Raw genomic sequence first — 5,244 nt, 5'->3', positions numbered from 1 at the left:
AAACATCAAATAATTCCACTTCAAGAATATTATTTAGGGGCATTTGATCTCTTTTTGACAAATTGCCACTCCTTTGACATTTATCACAATTCAACACAAATTTCCTCACATCCTTAAAAAGATTTGGCCAAAAGAAACCAGCTTGCAAAATTTTACTAGCTGTCTTAGAGATGCCAAAATGACCTCCATAATCAGAAGCATGGCAATGATGCAAAATACTCTGAACCTCCTCTTCAGGAATACATCTTCTAATTAGACCATCACAACATCTCCTAAAGAGTAAGGGATCATCCCATCTATAAAATTTTACTTCATGCATAAACTTTTTCCTTTGTTACCATGTCATTCCTAGGGGTAAAACTCCACAAGATAGATAATTCACAAAGTCTGCATACCAAGGTAATTTAGCAACAAGAGAGAAAAGTTGTTCATCCAAGAAAAACTCATCAATAGGGATTTCATCCAATTCTTCACCATCCAATTTCAACCTACTAAGATTATCAGCAACTACATTTTCAGCTCCTTTCTTATCTCTAATCTCCAAATCAAACTCTTGTAGCATCAGAATCCACCTAATGAGCCTAGGTTTGGCCTCCTTTTTACGGAGCAAATACCTGATGGCTGCATGATCTGAAAATATAACCACCTTTGAGTCTATAATGTAAGGTCTGAACTTTTCCAATGCAAAGACAATTGCTAAAAATTCCTTTTCAGTTGTTGCATAATTTGTTTGAGCCTCATCCAGTGTTCTACTAGCATAATAAATAGCATAAGCCTTTTTGTCCTTTCTTTGACCAAGAACAGCCCTAATTGCATAGTTGCTAGCATCACACATAATTTCAAAAGGTAGGCTCCAATCAGGTGGTTGCATGATTGGTGCAGTGATAAGAGCTTGCTTCAACCTGCAAAAGGCATCCAAACACTCTTGGTCAAATATAAATTGTGTATCATTACTTAACAAATTAGACAAAGGTTTAGCTATTTTAGAAAAATCCTTGATAAAGCGTCTGTAGAACCCGGCATGTCTTAGAAAACTTCGAACTCCTTTGACATTGGTAGGAGGAGCCATCTTTTCTATCACTTCAACTTTGGCTTTATCAACCTCTATTCCTCTGTTAGACACCAAATGTCCAAGTACTATCCCTTCCTGAACCATGAAATGACACTTTTCCCAGTTTAACACAAGGTCAGTATCTGCACATCGCTGCAAAATTTTAGAAAGGTTAGCTAAGCATATATCAAATGAAGATCCATACACAGAAAAATCGTCCATAAAAACCTCCATTATGTCTTCAATGAAATCTGAGAAGATTGCCATCATGCACCTTTGAAAAGTGGCTGGTGCATTACACAACCCAAATGGCATCCTTCTATAAGCAAAGGTTCCATATGGACAAGTAAAAGTGGTTTTCTCTTGATCATTTGGATGGATAGGGATTTGAAAAAAACCTGAATATCCATCTAAATAGCAAAAGTAAGAATGCCTAGCTAGTCTTTCCAACATTTGATCAATGAAGGGAAGTGGAAAATGATCTTTTCTAGTGGCAACATTTAATTTTCTGTAATCTATGCACATTCGCCAACTAGTCACCGTTCTAGTGGGAATTAATTCATTATTTTCATTTTTGACCACTGTCATTCCACCCTTTTTTGGGACAATATGTACTGGGCTCACCCAAGTCTTTATGCGAGATGGGATATATGATCCCTGCATCAAGCAACTTCAAAATTTCCTTTTTAACAACTTCTTTCATATTTGGGTTCAACCTTCTCTGATGTTCAATAGATGGCTTACAATTTTCTTCCAAAATGATTCTATGCATGCAAAAGTGTGGGCTTATTCCCTTAATGTCATCTATGGTGTATCCCAAAACTTTCCTAAATTTTCTCAACACTCTTAACAACTTATCAGCCTCTAAGGCACTCAAGTTTGCATTTACAATTACTGGATAAGTGTTATTAGTGCCAAGAAATTCATACCTAAGCTGAGAAGGAAGTTGCTTAAGTTCTACCTTAGGTGCATCTTCTTCCTTGAATGATGGTTGCTTAGATTCAGCTTTTTCCTTTTGTGTGAGTTGAAAAACTGGAGCAGAAATGAATGGTGGATTTCCCTCTAAGTGTTGAGCATATGTAGCTACATGAGGGTTGTCATAATCTATGCCTCCTCCATGAACCAAACAATTTTCAAGTGGATCTTCTGGATATTTCTTCCTGAAATGTTCTTCAACCAGCTCATCAATAATATCAACTCTCAAGCAAGTATCAGCTTCATAATGATGTTTCTTCATAGAGTTATTAATATTGAAAATTAATTGCTCTTCACCAACCCTAAGAGTCAGCTTTTCTCCTTTCACATCAATCAATGCTCCTGCTGTAGCCAGGAAAGGCCTTCCCAAGATGATTGGGATATTAAAATCTTCCTCCATGTCCAAGATGACAAAGTCAATAGGTATGTAGAACTTCCCAACCTTCAGAGGCACATTCTCCAAAATTCCTTCAGGATACTTAATTGATCTGTCAGCTAACTGAAGAGAAATGTGGGTTGGTTTAAGATCTCCCATGTTGAGCTTCTCATAGATGGAGAGGGGCATAAGGCTAACACTAGCCCCTAAATCACATAAGGCTTTTGTAGAACAAGACTCTCCAATGTGGCATGGAATTGAAAAACTCCCTGGATCCTTGAGCTTTGGGGGAAGTTTCCTCTGAAGGATAGCACTACATTCTTCTGTCAAGGCTACAGTTTCATCATCTTCAAGTTTCCTCTTGTTTGAGAGAATTTCTTTCAAGAATTTTGCATAAGAGGGCATTTGTGAAAGAGCATCAACAAAAGGCACATTTATGTAAAGTTTCTTCAAAACCTCTAAGAACTTGTAACAGCCCGATCCTTCTCCAGTTAGTATTGTCCGCTTTGGCCCATGGGCCTCACGAATTTGTCCCTTGGGAGGTTTCATTCCCAAAAGCGCGCTGACCAGGTGAGAAAGGCTCCCACATATATGGCCCAAATCTTTTCTTCCCGTTTCCGATGTGGGACACGAAGTTTTCACCCCAGTGCGTAGCTGGTTGAACAAGCACGTCCCAACCCCATCCCTGGGTCGTGACAAGCCCACCAGCTTCCGCCTGGTGCGTCCTCGCACCACACATCGTACTAGAGGGAGTCCAGCTCTGATAGCAAATTGTAACAGCCCGATCCTTCTCCAGTTAGTATTGTCCGCTTTGGCCCATGGGCCAAAGCGGACAACTGAAGAAGGATCAGCTATTCGGACAATACTAGCGGAGAAGGATCGGTGTTCTGTAACTTCCCAAATTGCCTATCAAGCTTGGCTTTGTGAAATCTTTGTGGAAAGGGAAGTTGTGGCTTGTAGGGCTCAGGAGGTATATACTTCTCTTCTTTTTCTTCAAATTTCTCCTTACATTTTTCTGCACTCTCTTGTTTTTCACTCTCATCAGTATTTTTCTCATTTTCTCTCTTCTCATCATTTTCACTCTTCTCATCATTTTCACTCTTCTCATCATTTTCACTCTTCTCATCATTTTCACTCTTCTCATCATTTATAACTTTTCCACTTCTTAAAGTAATAGCTTGACACTGCTCTCTTGGATTTTCTGGTTGACTTGGAAGCTTTCCAAAAGACTTAGCACTTGAGGAGGATGCTTGTTGTGCAATCTGGTTTTCCAGCATTCTGTTGTGTGTTTGCATCTGTTCCAGCCTTGCTTTCACCTCTCTCATCTCCTCATCATGCTTATTTTGGTTAGCAAGAATTTGTTGCAATAAAGCTTCAGTGGTGGAATTTCGTTCTTGCTGTTTTGGTGGAGGGTTCATATTTTTCTGCTGAAAATTAGGCAATGGTTGCCTATTTTGCTGATATGGAACTTGACTTTGCTGTTGTGGTTGAAAATTCTGATTTGGAACTTGACTTTGCTGATTTCCCCATGAAAAGTTGGGATGATTCCTCCAATTTGGATTGTAAGTTTGAGAATAAGGATTCCCCATTTGCTTATTTCCATAATTACCAACATATGCTGCTTGTTCTCCATAATCTATTCCACAGCTGGTTGTTTCCTCTGCATAAGCCACTTGTTGTGAACTTCCAGATGATGATGTTGAACTAACCAACATACTCAAGTCTTCCATCTTCTTAGCAAGGACATTTGTAAGTGCATCAAACTTTGCATTAATCATGTTGAATGGGTCAAGATCATACATTCCAGCAGCTTGTCTCTTCTGAGTTGGAGCTGGTCCTCTTGGACTACTCCAAAGATGAGTATTCTTTGCAATTTTCTCCAATAGCTCATAAGCTTCATCTTCATGCTTTATAATAAATTCTCCTCCTGTTTGAGCATCAATAATCCCTCTAATTGCAGGAGTGACATTTGTGTAAAAATTCTGATTTATCATCCATTTTGGAATGGCATGATGTGGGCATAATCTCTCTAATTCCTTCCATCTCATCCATGACTCATAGAGAGTTTCATCTTCTCTTGGTCTGAAAGCTGTCATTTGATTCCTCAACTCTTGAGTTTTTCCAGGTGGAAAATATTGTGCAAGAAATGCATCAGTGAGTTGCTCCCAATTTGTAATGGAGTTGTGAGGTAAAGAATCAAGCCAATCCAAAGCTCTATCTTTCAAAGAGAACGGGAATAGCTTCAATCTTGCTGCATCATCAGACACTCCAGGTTGTTTTTGCATGTCACAAATCATAGCAAATTTCTTCAGGTGTGTGTGTGGATTTTCAGAAGGGTGTCCTCCAAATTGAGAGTTTTGAATCATTTGAAGAACTCCAAAATCCATCTTGTAACTATTTGCATCAATCCTTGGTCTTGCTATGCTCTCTCTCAAGTCATCAAAACGTGGAAAAGCATGATCCATCATACTTCCCCTAGGCACGTTTGCATTAACAACTTCTTCCCCTTGGGCTTCATTTTCATTGTTTTGACCATTTCCAGCATTACCAACACCAATTCTAATTCTTTCATCAGCCATGTTTGCTTCTAATTCAGTCTCTCTCAAAGCTTCTTTCCTTCTTCTGGTTTCTTTCTTGTTGGCTTTACAAAACTTTCAATTTCTGGATTGAACAATAAGGATGTGTCAGTTGTGCTTCTAGCTCTTCTCATAAAAGGTTAAAAGTACCTGAAAAAGAACAAACAAACACAAAATGAAAATATTACAAAAATAAAACTAAAAACAACTAAAATAATCAAGATTTCAATCTTAAACAAACAACTCCCCGGCAACGGCGCCAAAAA

At 38.6% G+C, this 5,244-nt stretch overlaps 1 non-coding gene across 1 annotated transcript; it reads left to right on the top strand.

Moving 5' to 3' along the window:
- The first annotated feature begins 4,406 nt into the window (after nt 1–4,406).
- Nucleotides 4,407–4,514, top strand: LOC131178091 (small nucleolar RNA R71). The gene has a single exon (XR_009147224.1). It is a non-coding gene; the product is annotated as a small nucleolar RNA R71 (small nucleolar RNA).
- Nucleotides 4,515–5,244: the final 730 nt, after the last annotated feature.

The sequence above is a fragment of the Hevea brasiliensis genome, chromosome 2, assembly GCF_030052815.1.
Source record: "Hevea brasiliensis isolate MT/VB/25A 57/8 chromosome 2, ASM3005281v1, whole genome shotgun sequence".
Classification (NCBI taxonomy): Eukaryota; Viridiplantae; Streptophyta; class Magnoliopsida; order Malpighiales; family Euphorbiaceae; genus Hevea; species Hevea brasiliensis.
Note: the sequence above shows the minus strand (reverse complement) of the source record. Positions and strands in the feature narration are given on the sequence as shown.